General features: G+C 41.4%; 1 long non-coding RNA gene across 1 annotated transcript in view; it reads left to right on the top strand.

Moving 5' to 3' along the window:
• Nucleotides 1-4,099: 4,099 nt before the first annotated feature.
• LOC129137850 (uncharacterized) overlaps nt 4,100-22,572 on the top strand; it is a 76,804-nt gene continuing 58,331 nt past the window's right edge. The window contains exon 1 of the long non-coding RNA XR_008540696.2: nt 4,100-4,209. This is a non-coding gene — a long non-coding RNA (uncharacterized LOC129137850). The remainder of the gene's footprint in view (nt 4,210-22,572) is intronic.

Raw genomic sequence — 22,572 nt, 5'->3', positions numbered from 1 at the left:
TTGAACTGCTGACCTCAGGTGATCCACCAGCCTCAGCCTCTCAAAGTGCTGGGATTACAGGCATGAGCCAAGGCTCTTGGCCTCTCCAAAGGCTTTCTGTACCTCTACCACAGAAAGAAAAAAGAAAAAGGTTACAATCAGATTTTGCCCACTACCACTATAGCTTGCATCGTTTGTGGAGATAGAGGGGAATTTATATTTTCCTCGTGCTGGAGCTGAGCAATTGTCTTAGAAGCAGCTGGCTTTCCTGGTGGATTGAACATGGGAGCCAGAGACAGGGAGTCTGGCTTTCTTAATCCTTTCTCCACCATCAGTTCAGCCAAGCCCCGCACAAGTCTCTTAACTTCTCTGTGATTGTTTCTTCCCTGTAAACCAGGAATAAAAACGTTCACCTGCCCCTCAGGGGGGACTCTGGGGGACTGACTGGTAGATGACAGGACTGCCCTTTATATTTTCAATGTGCCACATAAAAGCTGTTTTGCTTGTTGGGGCAGTCTTTGTTTGGTTTCTCACAGAGCAACCTTTAATGGCGCTTGAGAAAATCAATTCCATTTGTAAACTCTATCAAGTAATCACATGGAACTTGAAGCTTTAACTTCTGAAACTGAAGTTGCACAATAGGAAATTGCCAAATGTGGATATTATAGGAATTTTAACATGCTGAATGTGGCCTTGCGTTGGATAATAATGGTATTGAGGAATGTGCAGCTGTTTGTACTGGAGTGAGTAGTCCCAGTCCTTGGAGAGCAGGGAATGGCAGGAACTGCCTCTAACTATTGTAATCTACAAGATTATCCCATTAATCATATTTGTCTCTGGGAGTACCTTAGTTCTAACTCTAAGTGTTGTTTTTCCCTTGATGCATCACATGCAAGAAAGCTTCTAATTGAAAACATTACAGGGACAAATTTCAAAATGTTTCTAAATACAAGATGAGTTTTAACTGCCAATAAAATAAAAGTAAACTGCACACATCAAAACCAGGTCTGATTAGATTTTTTTGGCTTTTCTGTTTCTTTGCATTTTTTTAAACCTACAAACTGTTATCATATATTATGATCTGGATCACTGCAGTTTTTTCCTTAGATATTTCTCAGGCCTGCATTCATCACCAGACAAAATGGCTAAGAGTTCCAGGCCTGTGGGCTAGTCGGGGAGTGACCCACCTCTTCTCTCCTTTCCACCCAGAACGAAACAAGATCTAGGAGCTGCAGGGTAGTCTGAGGACAAAAATAAAGAGCACATTTAAAAAATGAGATTCAGATGCGTAAGTTTGAGATGATAGATTTTTATTAATGACATAATATCGGGAGACATTAGTCCAGTTGCAGCGTGTTTCAAGGCCCAGGCAGCTTCCTCTTCAGCAGCTGGTGTGACTTTTCATGCTGTTTCTGGAGCTTTCTCCTACTGAGAAGCTGTACAAATTTTAGGGTATGTGTGTTTCATCTCAACAACTACTTAAGAATATGGTACTATATTGATCCCAGGATTTAAAAATATGCTCTGTGCTTTTGCATGTATCTCTGTAATGAATATATGAGCTGTATATGTTCTTACACACACGTACCATTCACGCAGTTGTTTTTAATATACATCAGAGCTAAAGACCAAATGCTGACAGTGCTGGAAATGAATAATACGTTTATTAACTTACACATAAACCTCAAACAAAGGAGATGACTTTTTGTTTATCTAACAAGCTCTGAATTAATTACAGACCCAAAGTGGCAGTTAATATGTAAAAACACATTTGTAATTGGTAAGAGTATTTGGTTTCTTGGGTCATGTATTTCAACTAAGTGGTCCAGTAAAACTGGTACTTTCAAATTTGAACTATATTAGATGAAAGTATAGAGGGAAATATAATATACTGTTTTTGGAACTGAACTATAAAACCAGAAGTAGGAGTAGTTGTTTCATGAGTTGATAATTCTTAAGTCTCTCTGTTTCTTGAGTCAGGGTCTTGCTCTGTCACCCTGGATGGAGTGCTGTGGCATGATCATAGTTCACTGCAGCCTCAAACTCCTGTGCTCAAGGGATCCTCCCGCCTCAGCCTCCCAAGTAGCTGAGACTACAGGTGCGTGCCACCGTGCCCAGCTAAGTTTTGTAATTTTTTTGTAGAGACAAGGTCTCACTGTTTTCCTCAGACTGGTCTCCAACTCCTGGCCTCAAGTGATCCTCCTGCCTCGGCCTTTCAAAGTGTTGGGATTATAGGCGTGAGCCACTGTGCCCAGCCTAAAGTTTCTTCCTTTAAAATGGATCACTACAGTGGGCCAAAGCCAGAGAGAGCTGTGTGCAAGTCCAGATTGTCTCTTACCGGTGGTGTGATCTGTGGCAGTTCACTTCAAGGCCTCAATGCTGCTGGCTTTTCATTTTGGTAGATGGCAAGAGCCACCCATGCCTTATAGAGTGTAAAGTGCTGTGTGAAGTGTTTCAAGGACTCCACCCCAAGTCCTGAAACAAGGAGCAGAGGCAGCCAAGGTCCTGGTACTATCCATGAGGTGTGAGGCACATTTGTCCCCTCCACCTCCTTGTGCTGCGGTCTAAAATAGAACAGCAACATCTGCAGCCCCATGTCAGGGGTGTGGGACAGTCTGGTGAGGGCCACCAGGGGGCTGACTGGCTGCAAGGGGCACAGGCAGCCACATGGCGGCCAGCAGGGGAACTGGGCCTGATCTGTGGGTGTTCCCAACGGGGTCAAATTGCCTGGTGTCAAGTTACCCTGCTTCTCTAATCCAAGGGTAGCGGATAGTCAAGGGTTAGAAATAAGCACTGTGTGCAGTCTCTGGTTTTAGCCTGTAAGATTCCACTGCTTAGCTTTTAGGAGGGGAAGGAAAAGCAATTGAACAGTGAAGGGATAGGGGAATGTCCGCAGGCCCCCTTCCCATGGCAAAATTTCCTCTTGGCGGTACTGTCCCCTGCCAACTCTTTTCTGCCCAAATATCATGCAAGGGGGAGGGGCTATGCAAGAGATGAACAGAAACTCCGTTTATTGTTTTCAATTTCAGCTTAGCAACCATCTCCTTCTGAGAGACTTCCCTGAGTCCTTTAGTCTCCGCCACCCTTAGGACTTACTGTAATTGTCTGCTCACTCGTCTCTACCCCAGACTAGATTGTAAGCTCCAGGAGGGCAAGGATTGTTCCTTTCTTGCTGAATCCTAGGACCCTGTACTCAACACGGACAAATGATCCCAGACATTGGAGTCCAAGGTGGCTGGAATGCGGTATAAACACATAGGGAAAGGCCTTCCCAGCTTTGTCCTCCCGGTCCCTCGAGTTGAGGCAGTTTCACTAGATTTTCCCTCTGAGCCCAGGTCTGGGGGTCTCAGGAGCTGGGGCTCCCAGGCTGGTCCTGTTGGTCCCTGTGTCCCCAGGTGCACCACAAAGCCTTTTCTCCCTGGGATTCTGCCCGGGGCATTATGTGGAGTGGGTCCGTACTCTTACCCATCTCACAAAACCTTGCAGTCTAGGGGGAATCTATGAAACCTCTCTCCCTCCAAGCTTCTCTTCCCTGGGACGAGCCAGCGGGATTGAGAGCCTTGGAAATAATCTACTGTTTTCTGAGAAGGTTGTTGGGTGGCTACAGCAGCAGCATGAGAAGAGGGTATAGCAGTAGAAAGCAGCAAGTGTGAGGCTGTAAGCATTTACAGGAAAGGCAATTGGTCCTGGTGATCGGGAATTGAGTTTTGTGTTAGTTCCTCCCAGAGCACAGAGCCTTAATGACGAAGACATCCCCAGCAGCCGGCTGAGTGACTGCAGGGGGAGGACGAGCCATGCATGCTGGGAGGAATGGCGTGAGATGAGCCACTCCTTTTTGCTGAGAGAAATCGGGACTCACAATTCAACCCATAAATACTGTAGATAGTTTTATGTAGAAAATCCTGTAATTCATTGTCTACGATCAATTTCACTGCTAAGTACAATTTAGCTAGGGACATATCCTTATTGTGTAATATAATTAAAGTCCGATTTCAGAAGTGTAACTGGTTATTTTGTGGAGAGGAAATGCTAAGAACTGGGCAATAGCCAATAATCATAGCTACCATTGGTTAACTTCTTTTTTTTTTTTTTTTTTTTTTTTTTTGAGAAGGAGTCTCGCTCTGTCACCCAGGCTACAGTGCAGTGGCGCAATCTTGGCTCACTGCAACCTCTGCCTCCTGGGTTCAAGTGATTCTCCTGCCTCAGCCTCTGGAGTAGCTGGGATTACAGGTACGTACCATCATGCCCGGCTAATTTTTGTATATTTAGTAGAGACGGGGTTTCACCATGTTGGCCAGGCTGGTCTCAAACTCCTGACCTCATAATTTGCCTCCCAAAGTGCTGGGATTACAGGTGTGAACCACTGCGCCCGGCCAGTTAACTTTCTGTGTGCCATGCCCTATTCTAAGTGTCTCGTGCATATTAACTGAAAAAATCCTCATCATAAGTGTATGAGGCAGGAACATTTATTACCCTCATTCCACAGTTGATCAAACCAGGGACATTTGCCTAAAGTCACGCAGCTGAAATGGCAGAGATGGGATGTGGACATGAGGGCCCATGCCCTGAGCTCCCTCTCACAGGAGAACCCTGTGGACCTGACAGCCCTTCCTGGGATGCTCAAAGAAGAGGGCAAGGGTCTGCCCTCTTTCTACTAATCAGGCCAGCAGGCAGGAGGGCGGGAGAGTGATTACCAAGGCTGGCATGCCATCACCTCATTTTCACAATGGTATTGGAGTTGTCTTTCAGTTTACCTTGGAGCATTTGAGCATCTTCCCTCTTTCTCCAGTTTCTATTTTTGTTACCAGAATTTACTCAAGGTGCATTGTGAATAATTGATGGATGATTAGAAAATCCAAATTCCAGCCTTTTAGCATCATCTTAATGTTTTTTTTTTTAATTGCAACAGTGACATATAAGCAGAAAGAATACCAGTTTTTCTTTCCTGCTGCCAAAAAGCTTCCTATTAACCTCCTGTTTTTCATCTGAGTGGTTTTTTTAGAGGCCTCAATGATTTCAAATTTTCTTTAGTCCTCTCCTGTATGATTTGTGTGGCTGTGCTCATGTGCTTATAGTTTTTAGAATTTCTTCTCTCTTAAACTTAAAGATAACTGCCTCCTTGGGTTAGGCAATGATCCTAGCTCAGCAATGTATAATAGAATGATAATCAACTCTCCAAAAGCTTTTATTGCAGGCTAGGGAGAAGATGCCTGTGAGTCAGGAAATGTGATTGACTCCTAGGCTGGGCTCTGCCACTTATCCCCTGGGGCAGCACTTCCTCTTTCTGGTCCTCAGTTTCCTCACCTAGTAAGTAAGGCGTTGGACTATTTGATAACTCAAGTTCCACAGCTCTAAGCAGGTTTTATGAAATTGCAGGGCCATGTTGAACTGCCTGAAGCTCTTTTGTTGAAAGAGAACTGAGGTTCTCTTTTTCTTCCCTTTACCAGTCTCTGAACTTTATCTTCTTCTCCCTTTCTTTGATCTGTGTGTCTGAACTGAGACAACTTATCCAGCATGTCCTCTGTGCTCATCACCAGTAAAATTCCCCATGTTTTTTCCCAATTCTCTGATCAGGTAATACGTTTCTCCCTGCCATTTCCTGTAGTCTATTCCTAATGTCTTCAGATTCCATAGAACATTCTGGAAACATTAACTGTCAAAATAGTTAACAATAATGATAGTTCCTTTGTATACTCTTCTGAGTGCTTTCACATACATTTTCTAGAATCTCTGCCACCAACTAACACAGAACTTTGTTCTTAGTACACGCTAGGTAAATATTCAGTAAAAATGAAATATGTAAAAGGAACCTTCTGATTTTACACATGAAGAAGCTAAGGCAGAAAAGTGAGCTAACTTACTCAAAGCTACAGTGAATTGGTGGTGAAGAGCTGTTCTCAGGTTAGCGCTCATTCCACTAATCCAGACGCCCTTTTGAATCCCAGATGCTGGCATCCAGTTTTCTTGTCTTACGTTTTGGCTTTGGCAAACAGAGTCACCTGCCCCTGCTTGCATTTAGAGGAAGACTCATCATTTCATGCTGCTCTGCTCTTCTCTAGTGGGTGAGGTATGACTCTGACTAGATGGGTACAGAAAGCATGGTGTGGCACCAGCATGCTGCCTGGCACAATGTCCTTGCTTGATAAAAAATAATGGGGCAGAATAGATGAATGATTGACAAATCCACAGACCTGGAATTGAGTCTAGTTACCAGCCAGGAGAACATCTGTAGAATTCCTAGTTTAAATAATTTCACTCCATTGTGCCTCGGATCCACAAACATTCTAGACTGTTCATATGTTTTCAAATACCTGCCATTTTCCAGAACTGTCTTATAGGCTGCCTTAAAGAAGTGGCATTAAACCAACACACATCTAGCAAATTCCACTTATGTTGGAGGACATGAATCTTGATGTCTCTGTTACTGTTCTGCAAGATTGGGCTGATAGGGTCAAGAACACAGCATAGGTAATGAAATTCTTCAACCATCTGCAAATCCTTACATATTTACAGCTTTCAGCTTCTTTTTTTCCTCTAAAATGTTTTCTCACAACTGCCGACGAGAAGCAACACTGATCAATGTGGTTTTCAATTTCTTTCTTTTCCTCCTTCCTGCCATGCTGAGAAGGAGTCTAGTAGTCAAATACCGAATACAGAGGCTGCAGGTGGGAGAAGGACAGAAACAAAGAGACACCCATACACTGGCTTTCCAGCCTTGGTCTGACCCCAGAATTGACGATTTTCTTCCCTCTTGCGGCTGCTCCTCAACCTGATTCCCTTAGCAGGTTTCTGTATTCTAGTCACTGTCCTGGCTGTCCAAGTACAAACCTCTAGTGTCTTTCAAGTGGATCCAGAAGTTATTTTTGAACATTTTCTATGTTTAGCAAATTCACCCAAGCACAAAGCATGAAATACATGAAGCTGCAAATTTTGCTTACGCCAGAGCACTGAGGGGTATTATGTGTGTGTGTGTGTGTATATATATGTAATATATATATTTTATATAATTTATATATAATATATAAATTAATATTAACAAATGGGGAAAATGCACATGCAGCCTATAAACGCTTGTTTTAAAGGGTCCTCACCTTGGCTCGCCCATGCAACACACCATGCTTTGCATCTGAGTCATCATAGCAAGCGTGCCAGCCAGCCAGCTAGCCAATGCTCTGTTCCAAGGAAACTCAATTACACCTGCATCTATTTCATGCAGATGAGCTGTGGCCATGGGAGCTCGGCGGCCTTCCACCGTGCTCTGATGTGGACCATGCTTCCTGTGATAGGACCATTTGAGATGCACATGAGAAAGGAAGCATATGGCTGTCAACAAAAATCCCTGCACCTTTTAATTTATCCCGACTTCACAGATGGGTAACCTGAGCTTCAGAGATGTGCCCAAGGTCATAGAGCTAGCTTTGTTCAAAGCAGAAAGGGCCCTAGGGTTCTGACTTCCAATTCCTGGCTGGGTCCTTCCCTGCCTGAAAATGAAATGCGTTAATAACATTTCTTGATCCTTTCTTCTCTATCTTGATTGATGCTACCTACCATTTTCCTATGATGGTGTGACAACAAATGTGCTTATTACCACTCAGCCACTCCCAATATACCTTAGTAATTTTTATATATTTAACTTTGTGCTTTTCATACAATAACTGCTGTTCCTATATAAACAATACCCACTTCAAGTAGTGGATGTGTTACTGAAGGATTGTGAGCAATCAGTTTTTTAAAGTTGTCTGTCTTCTCACTGAGTTATATTTTCTGCCATTATTCCTATTTATGATTGGACTTAATAATGTCTTCTTACTCTAGTCAAATTGATCACCTTTGTTATTAATTTTCCTAGCTATGTCCCCACTCCTAGCTTCTCTGTTAAGTAATTATGAATCAGTAAATGCTCATTAAATGTGCATTAAATCAAATTCTTTATAATGGAGAGACAGAATAGTACAATGGTCATGAATGGGATTTGGATATTCAATGAAACTTGTGTTTGAATCTTGGCTTTTCCTAGATTACGTGGGTTGCCTTAAGCAAGTTAATTAAAATCTCTGTAAAATTAAGATAATAATCCTCTTGGGCTTGTTGAAGTACAGCATGAGATAAAGGACATAGAAACACGTAGTACAGTGTCTGACACACATTAAGCACTCAATAAACTTTAGGTTTTGTTATTAAGCTGTGGTAGGCACTGTGCTAAACTCTTGAGGACAAAAAGGAAAACGAGGTTCTTTCACTAAATCACATGGGGGTGACAGACCTGTAGACAAACAGTTATAAAATGGTGTGACATGTGCCGTAATAGAAGCTGGCTCAATGTGCTAAAAGGGCACAGGGATTCAAGCAGTAGAGTCAGATTACACTTTCACAAGTCAAACCATGCATGGTCTGCGTTCTCTCTTACATATGCTGGGGAACTATATTTTCATATGTTTCCTATCATATAGTCTATGTTATTATATAGCTTATAAATTTATACCCTTGTATTATAAACTTGGGTTTTATTCACAAACTCATGTTTACTAAACTTCATGGGAGATTTGGGGATTTTGAAGATCAATTTTAATCATTTTTGATTCTAATCCTTTGAGTCTAAGCCTCCCTGCCCTTAAATGCCACTCACCTGTACCTAGGGTTGCTCTGGGTGGTTGAGAAAGGTCTGCTGGAATGATTCATTAATCCAGGTCATTCATTTAGCCAACAGATATGGAGCCCATGCCATGGCCACACATTCTTTTGGATGGGAGGATGCAAAGAGAGTCCACCCAAGGGACCAGGTCTTGCCCTCAAGGGGCTTATTTTTATTTTTATTTTTCTTATTTATTTATTTATTTATTTATTTATTTTAAGACACTGTCTCTCTCTGTTGCCCAGGCTGGAGTGCAGTGGCATGATCTCAGCTCACTGCAACCTCCGCTCTTGGGTTCAAGTGATTCTCCTGCCTTGGCCTCCTGAGTAGCTGGGATCACAGGTGTGTGCCACCACGTCTGGCTACTTTTTGTATTTTTGGTAGAGACGGGGTTTCACCATGTTGGCCAGGCTGGTCTTGAACTCCTGACCTCAGGTGATCCACCCATCTTGGTCTCCCAAAGTGCTGGGATTACAGGCGAAAGCCACTGTGCCCAGCCCAAGGGGCTACTTTTACATGGGGAAAGACAAACAGGCAAGTTGTGTCAAATATGTCACTAGAGTTTTGAAGCCAGGGCTACAGGAGAGTGATCAATTCTGCTGGGGCCAAGTGCAGCAGCAGAGAGTAGGGGAGGCCAAAGCTTGCAGGGTGAGTGAGTAATCACTGCCAATTATAGTTAGAAAATATTTTGCTTCTTCAGAGAAAAGAATTGCAGGTAACTGCCTACAGGCAGAAAGCATGAAGTAATTAAGTCAGACAAATGCATTACCAAGTTCCATTTTAAGGAACTTGAAATAAGGTGTTGTTCTCAGCGACAGGGTTTTATTAACTTTAACATCACTGGGCTTCCAGAGGTCTTCTGTGTGGTTGGTGAAACTCATACTTCCAAACTGACTTCAAAAAGAGATTAATGTATTGTATACTTGAAAATTGCCCAGAGAGTAGATTTTAAATGTTCTCATTACAAAAAGTGATACGTATGTGAGGTGATGGATATGTTAATTAACTTGATTTAATCATCATGCAATGTATACATATATCAAAACATCATGTTGTAGACCATAAATATTTACAATTTTTTCTTTGTCAATTAAAAAAATAAATACATAGAAGATTAACAAGATTAACGAGTGGTATAAACATGCTTTAGAAATATTCTTTTTATGTTTACTGAAAGTTTAAAATATAAGTAAATGTATTTAATTATATAGCTAATTGAACAAATGTAAACTTATTAGAAGAAAAGAAAAAAAGCCCAGTAATCTTTACCCTCCTAGAAATAACTACTGTTGAAATTCTGATTACTAATCTCCTAGATTTTGTAATATGCAAAAACAAATGAATATGAGATAAAACTATGAATTATTTTGTAAACCATTCAGCACTATAGTGTCAATATCTTTCTGTGTCAATATATATATATATATATTTATAAGGCAAAATAATTCTTATAACTTTAAGAATAAAAAAATAGCAATGATAGAAAAAATACTACAATAACCAGTGGGTATATCTTTGGAATCTTTGCTAGACCCTGTAAGCCTATTTAAAAACAACAACAAAACAGAAGAGAGGACTAAGAGATACACATGGAACTTCAGTCTATAATTACTGTTCTATAAAAGTAATGAGGCCAGGTGTGGTGGTTCATGCCTGTAATCCTAGCACTTTGGGAAGCGGAGGTGGGAGAATCACTTGAGCCCAGGAGTTTAAGACCAGCCTGGGCAACATAGGGAGACCTTATCTCTAAATCTCTAAAAAAAAGAAAAAAAAAAAAGAAAAAAAAATTAGCCAGGCATGGTGATATGTGCCTGGGGTCCCAGCTGCTTGGGAGGCTGAGGTGATGCCTGAGCCTGGGAGGTCGACGCTACAGTGCTCTATGATCATTTTACTGCACTCCAGCCGGGCAAAAGGGCAAGATCTTGTCTCTAAATAAAATAAAATAAAAGCAATGCAAAATTTCATATAAGACACCCCTTCCTGGGCTTAACCAACATGGAAAATACCTGTTTATGTGTGTACGACAATCAAGATGGACTTTTCCTGGCTGATACGGTTTGGCCATGTCCCCACCCAAATCTCATCTTGAATTGTAGCTCCCATAATTTTCACATGTTGTGGGAGGGAACTGGTGGGAGATAATTGAATCACAGGGGCAGTTTCCCCCATACTGTTCTCGTGGTAGTCTCATGAGATCTGATGGTTTTATAAGGGGAAACCCCTTTCACTTCATAGTCATTCTCTCTCTTGCCTGTCACCATGTAAGATGTGCCTTTCACCTTCCACCATGATTGTGAGGCTTCCCCAGCAATGTGGAACGGTGAGTCCGTTAACCTCTGTGAGTCCATTAACTATTTGAGTTCATTAACCTCCAGCCACGTGGAATGGTGAGTCCATTAACCAGTCTTGGGTATGTCTTCATCAGCAGTGTGAAAACGGACTAATAAACTGGCCCAGTTACCATGACTGCAAGAGAATCACGAACTTATTGTAGCACAAGTCACCTCATCTCTAAAAACAGAAGGCCAGAGATCTGTAGCATGCATTTGGCTCTTTTGATCTATGATACTGTCTTTCGGGAGAAATGGCTTATTTTAGAAGCATAGATAGAGTTAAATAAAAGAAATCCCCTGCAGGAAGGGGTTGTAATATGCCCTGGGTTTAGAGTTCTGATTAGAGTGGCCCATGTTTTCTAATCCAATTCTAAAATGACTATTTAGGGGCTTGTTTCTATTAAGAACAAGTTAATACAGTGGTGTGACAGGCTAGGCCGATTGCTGGGAAGCCAATTAAGAGGGTTAGCCCTGGTCCAAGGACCTGAGCTGGGGCCAGGAAAGCACAGGGCAGAGGTGAGCGTGGGGTTGAGAGGGCTGGGGTCAGCTCTTCCTTGACCGCCAAGGCTTCACTGTTCTTTGGCAGCTTGAGGTCCTTGATGATTCATTGCCTATGTCTCTGGGGAGATGAGATGGTCCATGTGCACTCTTGTCTCTGCTGCCAACTGCTCAGTGGGTTCAGAAACATGGATTTTGGGCTGCACATGTGGCTCGCGCCTGTAATACCGGCACTTTGGGAGGCCAAGGAGGGCAGATCATTTGAGGTCAGGAGTTCGAGACCAGCCTGGCCAACATGGTGAAACCTCATCTCTACTAAAAATACAAAGATTAGCTGGGTGTGGTGGCGGGTGCCTGTAATCCCATCTACTCAGAAGGCTGAGGCAGGAGAATTGCTTGAACCTCAGGGGGAGGAAGTTCCAGTGAGCTGAGATCACACCACTGCACTCCAGCCTGGGCAACAGAGTGAGACTCCATCTCAAAACAAACAAACAAACAAACAAACAAACACCAAACCAAACAAAACAAAACACACATCGATTTTTTAAGGGGGAGAGTCTGGCAAAAATGCCCCATAGGGATTGGAAGAGACAGACTGAAGAGACAAAGGCCAGGGAGGAGTCCAAATATGAACCACCACAATCGTAGTTTGTGGATCCCTTCTCTGTATCAGGTACTGTAATGCACACAACATTCGTTTGCAAAGATCCTATAGGATAGATACTGCTGTTGTCTCCAACTGATGATCAAGAAATGGAGACTAGGAAAGGTTATGTAACTTGATCAAGGTTACACCGTAATAGAACTGAAATCCGAATTCATGCAATTTGTTTCCAGAATCCATGCTATTAGGCACCATGGCACACCCACAGAGGTGAAGGCACAAAAACCTGGAGATGGGGGCCGAGGGAGAGATAAGCAGATTGCAGAGTCAGAAAGAGTTGTAAATAAAGAACTGACAGAAATAGGCAAGTCTAGGAGGGAATTAGTTTTGATATATTATGTATATTCTATGCATTTATGTATAGCCTATTTCTCAAATGAATTTAAAGTAGCTTCGATTTGATATCTTAATTTTTAAAATTTTTTTCTATGGTCAAAGAATGGATATCCCTAAAGTTTACAACCCGGCATACACACAATTTGCATCCCAGCACATACGACTTTTTAAAAACATATGACTACATTTAAGCCTAATTGTTTGAGGATCTGTTTCATTACTTGGTCTTTTACTTGGCCATATACATTGAAGAGTGATTATAGCTCCTGAATCTATCTCAATTTCACAAATTTTGCATTTGTGCTGAGAACCTCTGAGGTAAGAACCTTAATTAAGCAAATGATTAGTAATGAGAACAGAAGTAAACATAAGTCCGATTAAGAATAATTAGGTGATATGTCCTCTGCTGGAACATTGATAGATTTTAGCATTTAAATGTATGAACCAAAAATATGGTTTTGTCTTGATAACTGAAGGACCCACGGGTTTTTTTTTTCACTAGTGGTAATACTGTGAACCTATGTTTGAACTTTATTTTTATGCTCTTGCATATAATGACTGTACTTTGGTTTGAATCTTCAGGTGCTAAACCATAAATGTAATAATCATCAAAGAATGGCCTTAGGAATGCTTCCTGACGTTGTGTCCTTTGTCCTCAGTTCATTCTAATGAGATTAGTGAAGAGAGAGTAGAATCCTGATTTTAAGGTTGAGCAAAGAAAAGCAAAGAGAAGGTGGGGATGCTCACCAGCCCTGCACCACCGTGACTGACCTGGGTGCCCTGACTCCGGAGCCAGTGTTCTCTCTAGGAGCTGTTCCTCCATTTTGTCATTCTCATCAAATTTGAGGATTGTTGTGAAAGAGAGATATTTGAATGTCTGGAGCACACCACCCAAGACAGAATCCCTGCAAAGAATGCTGATGTTTTATAGGGACAGCAGGATCATGGACAGCATCCACTGGAACTGTCTTGTGCAGTCAGGCACTTGGCTCAGCATAGCCACTAACTCTCTGGGTACTCCAGGCATTGAGCATTTCATGATCACAGGAATAGCTAACTTTCAGGTAGTTATAAAAGCACTTTGATAAGTATAAAGGGTTCTGCGAGTATGAGGTAGAGCAATTGTTAAAAGAAATTAAAGAGAGGAAATTTCTCTTTTCAGTGGTGAATTTCCCTCCTGTTGGCATAGAAGCTTTTGGCTTGCTGGTGGCTTCCTTTAGGTCTGTTTGTATATTCTTTGAGTTTATCAATATTCCGTTCAGCTAGGTCACCTGTCCGGGAATCAATTTTTCAGCTTGGAGACTCAGCAAGTTATCCAGGCCCGTGTCCACAGAGCCTTCATTCTTTCTTTGTTTCTCTCATGCTATTGCTTCCTTGTGATCTGAAAGGGCTGAGAGTGGAGAGAGGCAGGGAAACAATATCAGTCACACTTTGGGAGGCCAAGGCCGTGTGGATCACTTGAGGTCAGGAGTTGGAGACCAGCCTGGCCAACATGGCGAAACCCCATCTCTACTAAAAATACAAAAAAAATCATCTGGGCGGGATGGCGCTTGCCTGTAGTCCCAGCTACTCAGAGGCTGGGGCATGAGAATTGCTTCAACCTGGGAGGCAGAGGTTGCAGTGAGCCGAGATCACGCAACTGTATTTCAGCCTGGGTGACAGAGCGAGACCGTGTCTCAACAAACAAACAAGCAAACAAACCCAATGTCAGTCAATTTGGTTACTTCTAGGAGTTATACATTTTGTGTGTGTGTGTGTGTGTGTGAGTGTGAGAGGAGGTTAAAATTAACAGATAAGGTGAGGTGGATTGGTGAATCTTATTTGTTCAGTCTGTGTTCCTAATTATCAGAGATTAGAGTAAGCTTGGCTGGACTTTGAAAAGGATTTGTAATATTTTTAAAGAAGGTAAAGGGAAAATAAATTTGATTAAAATTTTTTCAGTTCTTGAGGGCTCATTTTGCTTTATGTGTTGCCATTTTGTTTTTATTTCAGGGTTTTAGGGGAAACACAAACCCAAACTACAATTTTAATATATTGTAACAAATTTTAGGGCATACACGTGTGTTTTGCAGCTCCTTTCAATGGAGAATTGCTATTTGTCTTCAAATCATGGGGATTTGGATTAAAGTAATGGAGTGTCTGATTAAAAATTGGAACCTGAGATGAATAATAGGGAATTAAGGCATTTTGTCATAATTTAATTTTTATTCCTTTCTAGAAAAAAAATTGCTCAACATAACATAAGCTGGGCCCACTCAAATGGGGGCACGCATATGTTACCCGTTCTGCCAGGCTCACAACCAATTGGAGTGTTAGCTATTTATAAATTCAAGGTTGACTTAAACCATCTCACCACCACACAGAGCTCCCTCCTTAATAAAAGAAGATCCACTGGTAGGTGTTGGGAGCAAATGTTTAACAAGCGTCTTCCGGCCCTGAAATATGGAGGAGGAGAGGAAACGTATGGCAGTTGCAACTGAGGCCATAGATGGCAGTACGAAAAGACTGCAAAGGGAAAGGATGATGCTAGAATCAGTCTGTCCATATGGGGACCTTCCCTGATGGGGAAACCAGTGGGGGAGAGAGGCAACAAAGAAACGTGATGAGAAAAGCATGAGAAATATGCCTACCCCTTCCAACATGATAAAGAGAAAAGCAGGTGGTTATTTTTGACTCTAGGTGGACTTGCTTCCAGTGTGATCTAGAGGTGCTCATTTGAGAAGGTAAGTCAGAGCAATCTGGCAAGCTGTTCTATGTGTTGCTCTATTGCTGGGAAGACGGAGGATACAGAAAAACTCCTTGTCTTTTTCCATGGAGAACTTAAATTGCAGTGATCTAAGGCAGTGGATGGGAAAGAAGATATATCAGTTAAGGCTCATTGAGTTGCAAGTGCCAGAAAACCCAACTGAAGCTTACTTTAAAAAAGGAATTTATTGGCTGCATTATAGAAGTCCAGGGGCAGTTCTGCCTACAGGGATAGCTGTATCCAGTGTGTCATTAATAAACGGATTTTTGCATCTTTCCATTCTGTTCGCCTCCCTGATAGCTTCATTCTTGAATTGAATGTGGTGGTGTGATGACTGACAGTGCCTTCAGGCCAATGGCATTCCAGATTCCTGCCTGCTGCAAAAGTAGCCTATTTTCTTCCAACAGTTTGAACAAAAAAAAATCTTGGGCCTAATTTTCCTGGGTTTGAATTGGGTCATGTACTTAACCTTGAGCCAGGAGAATGTAGTGTGCTGATTGCTTAGGTTACACAGCAGCCCTAGAGCTGGCGGTGGAGCCAGACGCAGTAAAGCACAAGGACAGTGTGTAGACAGGAATGGATGCTGGACCACCAAAACACAGCAATGGGCACCAGAGAAGGGAACCTAAAATGTGTTGAGTGCCACCTATGAGGTGCTTGGTTCGTTCACCTTTTCTCATGCAAAGTTCACACTCTTCCTTGGAGGAGGTCTTGATTTCCACCATTTTGTGAATGAGTGAACTGCAATGCAGAGAGGTGAAGTAATGCTCCCAATGATGCACACTAGTAAGTGGCGGAGCTGGGGTTTGAACCTATGCCTTCTCAACTCTGCTAGTATTCTCCATGCATCTAACTAACATCCAAAAACAGTTATCCGGCCAAGCACAGTGACTCATGCTTGTAATCCCAGCACTTTAGCAGGCCGATGAGGGAGGATGGCTTGAGGCCAGAAGTTTAAGACCAGCCTAGGAAACAAAGTGAAACACCAAGTCTACAAAGAAGAAGAAAAATAAAAAGAATGGGGTGTGGTGATGTGTGCCTGCAGTCCCAGTTACTTGGGAGGCTTAGGTGGGAGGATCACTTGACCCCAGGAGTTCAAGACTGCAGTGTGCTAAGATCAGTCTGGGTGATAGAGTGTGACCCCATCTCTAAATAAAATAAAATACAAATGGATCACCTACTGATCGTCTAACCAAATCCTTAGCTATCCCGACCCCTTTTTGTTTTACAAGTACAGACATGCACCGCACAATGAAATTGTCAATAAGAGACTACATATATGGCAGAGTGGTCCCATAGATTATAATACTGTATTTTTACTGTAGCTTTTCCATGTTTGGATATGTTTAGACACACAGATACTTACTATTGTGTGACAGTTGCTTACAGTATTCAGCACAGTAGCACGCTGTACAGGCTTGTAGCCTAGGAGCAATAGGCTACACTCTATAGCCTAGGTATGTGGTAGGCGACACAGTCTAGGTTTGTGTAAGTACACTCTGAAGTCCTTACAACTGTGAAATTGCCTGAGGATGCATTTATCAGAAAATATTCCCATCGTTAAGTGATGTGTGGCTGTTTAGTTCTGTCCTGGATGACACTGAGGTGTCTGTCTGTAGGAAGGGTGGGGGTATTTCTTTGCTGACATCAGACCACCACCGCCATTTAGCACTACAGAAATAGGGAAGGCTGAGTTGCCATCTGGGGCCTACTGACTACAAGGATCATAGAGTAGAGGGGTGTCTCTCTTCGTTTCTCTTCCCCCTTCCTTAGATCGCATCGTCACTCCATACCTACTTCTACCCGGCACCTAGCCTCTCCTCTACCAGTGGCAACCTCCACTCCACATTGTCAAACCAACCTCACTCCATTGCCCAGTATCTGAAAACACCATATCCTATTCCATCAAACCTCAGGTCCTCTGTCTGGATGTCACGGATCTCTGTAATCTGGTTCCTTATCCCCCTCCCTAGGCCACTCTGCCAATCTTATTTGCTAGTCTCCAACTCAACTCTAGTCAGGTTTGTCTCCTCACTGTCCCACAAACCTGCTAGGCCCTTCTTTGCACCACAACTGCCTGCCTAGAATAACCATCCTCCACCCGCTTCTCCTGTCCAGAACCTTCAGGCCCAGCTGTTCAATGAAGTTCTGCATGCTCCCACTGCTGGTCTCCTCGTCCCCTAAACAACATTCCATTTTCATTTGCATATACAGAAACATGCACACACACACACACACACACACACACTTCTTCATGAATACACACATATGCATATACATATATATATACATTCATACATGAGTGTGTTCACATGTATTTCAAAAGTTCCTATGAGAGCATGAACTCCTTGAGGATCGAATTCCTGTTTCCAATTTTAAAATTTTAAATTTTTATCTATTTATCGATTTTGGGGGTATCCTTATTGTGCTTGGCCCAGTTGCAGGCTTGTAATATACTCTTTGTCAATAGAAAATTGTTGACTGATTCAAAAAATGTATCAGAAACATGCATGTGATAATACATTTAATATAAAGAAGAGCTTATGCTAGAAAGCAACAGTCTCCTGCTCTACTTCTCATCAACAGTTTCAGACTTTAGGCTGGGTGTGGTGGCTCACACCTGTAATCCCAGCACTCTGGGAGGCTGAGGTGGGCAGATCTCTTGAGCTCAGAAGTTCAAGACCAGCCTGGGCAACAATGGCAGGACCCTGTCTCTACCAAAAATACACACACAGAAAATTAGCAGGGCGTGGTGGCTTGTCTCTATAATCCCGGCACTCAGGGAGCCTGAGGTGGGCGGATCACTTGACCCCAGGAGGTTAAGGCTGCAGAGAGCCATGATTGCCACTGCACTCCAGCCTGGGTGACAGAGTGAGACTCTCAAGAACAAACAAAAAACAGTTTCAGACTTTAGTTCTATCGGTGGTTCTCTCTATAACTCTATCTAGACAGTCTGTTTACACAGCTATTTCTTGATTTATAATTAGATAATATATGTTGACTCTGCTTTGTGAAAGTTGAGAATTTACCTCATTTTTACTAATTCCTTCTAACCAGTGTTGACCTTTTGGTCTCTATAAGTATAATTTTGAATATTATACTTAATCCTCTATTTCTCATCCTATTAATTTAAAATATAAATTAACATATTGATTGATTATTTGATGGGAAAGAGTTTGAATTGATAACAAGTCATCTAGCTACTTTTTTAAAAACTTTTTTTTTTTTTTTTCTTTTTGAGGCAGAGTCTCGCTCTGTCACCCAGGCTGGAGTGCAGTGGCATGATCTCAATCTCAGCTCACAGCTCACTGCAACCTCCGCCTCCTAGGTTCAAGCGATTTTCGTGCCTCAGCCTCCTGAGAAGCTGGAATTACAGGCACCTGCCACCACGCCAAGCTAATTTTTGTATTTTTAGTAGAGATGGGGTTTCACCATATTGGCCAGGCTGATCTTGAACTCCTGACCTCAAGCAGTCCGCCTGCCTCAGCTTCCCAAAGTTCTGGGATTGCAGGCATGAGCCACTGCGCCCAACTTCGTCTAGCTATTAACAATGCCCTTTCATGATGTTATGAGTGTATCAGAGAATGTAATGGTTATGCGTATATAGCCCATATAAAACCTGGCTCCCCCATAGTCCTGTCTCACATTATGTGGCATTCAAATAAATATTGATCCTGCACCAATTTCAACTGCTTTAATTGGAAAGCAATTAAAATATATACTACAGTTTCTTGTGAAAGTGTTAAAAACATACAGTTTTTTTAATCACACACATCTATAACTGAATGTATATTCCTTTTATCCTATTGTACATAGGTAAGGTATTATTACATAATATTGTTAAACTGAAAGGCTAGGGTTCACATGACCCCTTATTATTGTGTGCTGAATTTAAGTCAACTGCTATTGAAAAGGATGTACTTGTTTAGGAGACAAACAAAGTGGGTGGGTAAACTGCTGAGACTTGGTAGGACAAGATTGCAGCTGGGCGCAGTGGCTCATGCCTGTAATGCCAGAACTTTGGGAGGCCGAGGCCAGTGGATCACCTGAGGTCAGGAGTTTGAGACCAGCCTGACCAACATGGTGAAACCCCGTCTCTACTAAATACGAAAAATTAGCTAGGCATGGTGGCACATGCCTGTAATCCCAGCTACTTGGGAGGCTGAGGCAGGAGAATTGCTTGAACCCGGGAGGTGGTGGTTGCGGTGAGCCGAAATTGCACCATTGCACTCCAGCCTGGGCAACAAGAGCAAAACTCCAACTCAAAAAAAAAAAAAAAAAAAAAAAAAAAAAGAAGAAGATTGTATCTGTGAGAGATGGGGCTGAAAGATCAGTGGGAAGCTGAGAGGGAAGGCAGGCAGGCAAAACAACTACTTTTGACAGCAACAATTTTCTTAGGATTAGAATATTTGGGGGCCCAGTGGTTTTGTTATGATGCAAATACAAAATACATGTTACAAAGTTACAGTGGCACAAAAAATATGTAATGAAAAGTATATCTTCCTCTCACCCCTGGACTCCAGGCATTCAGTTATCAGTTTCCTCTATTTTGATAGCCATGTGCATATACAAAGTTATAAACGTATGTTCATTTTCCTCCACATGCTGTAGCGTTCTGTAAACACATACTTGTCCTTGCTTTTTTCCCTTTAACAGTATAATTAGGATCATTTGATGAAAATTCATATAGAGTTGCCTTTTTTTTTAGCATTTTATGAATGTATCACAATTTATGTAAGTTATATTGGAATGGTTTCAAAAGCATATTATCTAAATAAATTCTTTAAATTTATTATTTACGGGCCCCATGGATGGTTTTCTTAAGTGGTTTCCAGTCTTTTGCTGTTTTAAACCATGTTGCAGTGAGTATCTACTTAGGTATCTAATTTTGTACATATGTGGTATATTTGTAGTTTAAATTTCTATAAATGGAATTACTGAGTCCAAAGTATGCTAGTTTAAAATTTTGTACATACTATATATTTGTAAATAGATATCTATGTTATATATCTATGAAGAGGTATTTGCTAAATTTTTGTTCATGGGAATTTTATCAATTTACATTCCTACTCTTTTTTTTTTTTTTTTTCTGAGACAGAGTCTTGCTCTGTCACCCAGGCTGGAGTGCAATGGCACGATCTTGGCTCACTGCAACCTCCGCCTCCTGAATTCAAGCAATTCTCCTGCCCTAGCCTCCCAAGTAGCTGGGATCACAGGAGCCTGTCACCACACCTGGCTAATTTTTTTGTATATTTACTAGAGATGGGGTTTCACCATGTTGGCCAGGCTGGTCTCAAACTCCTGACCTCAGGTGATCCACCCGCCTCAACCTCCCAAAGTGTTGGGATTACAGACGTGAGCCACTGCACCCAGCCACCCAGCCCCTACTCTTTTAAAACATTAATTTTTTTTATTGAGGTAAAAAATGCATAATCTAAAATTCACCACCTTAATCATTTGAATTGTACAGTTCAGTAGCTTTAAGTGTATTCACATTGTGCAATCTTTAAAACTTTGGTGTCTTGCAAAATTGAAACTCTATACCCACTAAACAACAATTCCCCATTTCCTTTCCCTCCATGCCCCTGGCAACAAACATTCTACTTTCTGTCTCTGTGAATTTGACCACTCTAGATACTTCATATAAGTGGAATTATACAATATTTTTCCTTTTGTGACTGGCTTATTTCATAATGTCCTCAAGGTTCATCTATGCTGTAACATGTGTCAGAATTTCCTTTCTTTTTAAGGCTGAATAATATTCCATTGTGTGGATATACCACATTCTGTTTACCATTTATCTGTTGTTAAGCAACATTTGGGTTACTTCCACCTCTTGACTATTGTGAATAATGCTGCCATAAACATAGGTGTGGAAATGAGATTCTGCTTTGAAACCTTTTGAGTGTATACTCAGAAGTGGAATTGCTGGATTATACAGTAATTCTATTTTTAATTTTTTAAGGAGCTGCCATATTGTTTTCCACAGTGGCTATACCATTTTACATTCTCACTAACAGTGCACACTGTCTTATGCATGAGAGTGCCTGTTCTGCAACACTTCTGTCAACTGTAGTACATGACCTGACACTTTGATCTTTGCCAAATTGAGAGACAAAAATGGTTTAATGTTACTTGACATCTCTCTCTATCTGTATTTCTCTTTTTATAAGAGAGCTCAGTCACATTTTGCTCTATTAATAAGCCTTGCATATTTCCTTTACTGTAAATGGTGATGATATTCTTTGTCCATTTTTCTATTGAGTTGTTAGCATTTTCATTTGTAGAGTCTCTCTATATTAAATAAACAAGCCTGATTTCTTTAATATGAGATGCAAATATTATTTTCCACTTTGTCATTGTGTTTTGATACTGGATTATAGTAATTTTGTTTTTCACTAGACGGGTTTCATTTTGTTGTAGTCAAATTTATCAGTCTACTCTTTATGGCTTCTGTGTTGTTTCATACATTCTTCAGAAAGGCCCTTTTTGTTTCAAGGTTGTAATAAAATTTTTCATTTTTTTTCACATATTTTTATGATTTTTTTATGCTTGAAAACTTCATATACGTGGAATTTATTTTGTTCCAAGGTGTCAGGTAAGAATCCAACTTTACTTTCCTCCAGATTCTATTAAACAACTTTCCAATTTTTTCCCCTGATGTGTGGGAATTTTTAAGATCAGAAACCTGTACTATAGAAGCTTGCTTTTAAAATGCATTTGCAAATCAATTTTGGTAAATATTCTTCCTCTCATCCACTTTAGTTCACAGTGAATTTTTGAAAATAATCTGTTCTGCTAAGATGGAAAAAAATTAGAGATTTTATCCATCCCTGGGCTGGGATTTTAAGGGAGAGGAAGTTTGTAGTGATAGCAGGAATCTTGAACAGAGGTTCAAGAGGACAGTGTTTGGGGGCTTCTGGATAGCTGGACATGTGAGATTCCTGGAGGATGGCCTGCTGGGGAGGGTGTGGAAGCTCCATGCCCCTTTCCCCACACTGTGCTGTATGCATCTCTTAATCTGGATCCTGTGTAGTCTCTTATAATTAGCCACTACATGTAAAAAACAGAATATGAGTTTTGGAAAGAATGGTTGGGCCACTTGCATAGCCTTTTCTTACACAAAAATCTGGGAAAATTAAGCCTTTCTCCCTGTTGCTAATCACAATTATTTTGTTAGTTATGTAATTGGTATTTTGCTACTTGTTTCTTTTTTAAACTTTTTGTGGAGAACTGGGTCTCACTATGTTTCCCAGGCAGGTCTTGAACTCCTGGGCTCAAGCAGTCCTCCTGCTGCTGTCTCCCTAAGTGCTGGAATTACAGATGTGAGCCACTGTGCCTGGCGATACTCGTTTCTTTTGATAGACTTCAAGTTCCAGAAGAG

The sequence above is a fragment of the Pan troglodytes genome, chromosome 17 (assembly GCF_028858775.2).
Source record: "Pan troglodytes isolate AG18354 chromosome 17, NHGRI_mPanTro3-v2.0_pri, whole genome shotgun sequence".
NCBI classification, from domain to species: domain Eukaryota; kingdom Metazoa; phylum Chordata; class Mammalia; order Primates; family Hominidae; genus Pan; species Pan troglodytes.
This window is presented reverse-complemented; position numbering and strand designations above follow the sequence as displayed.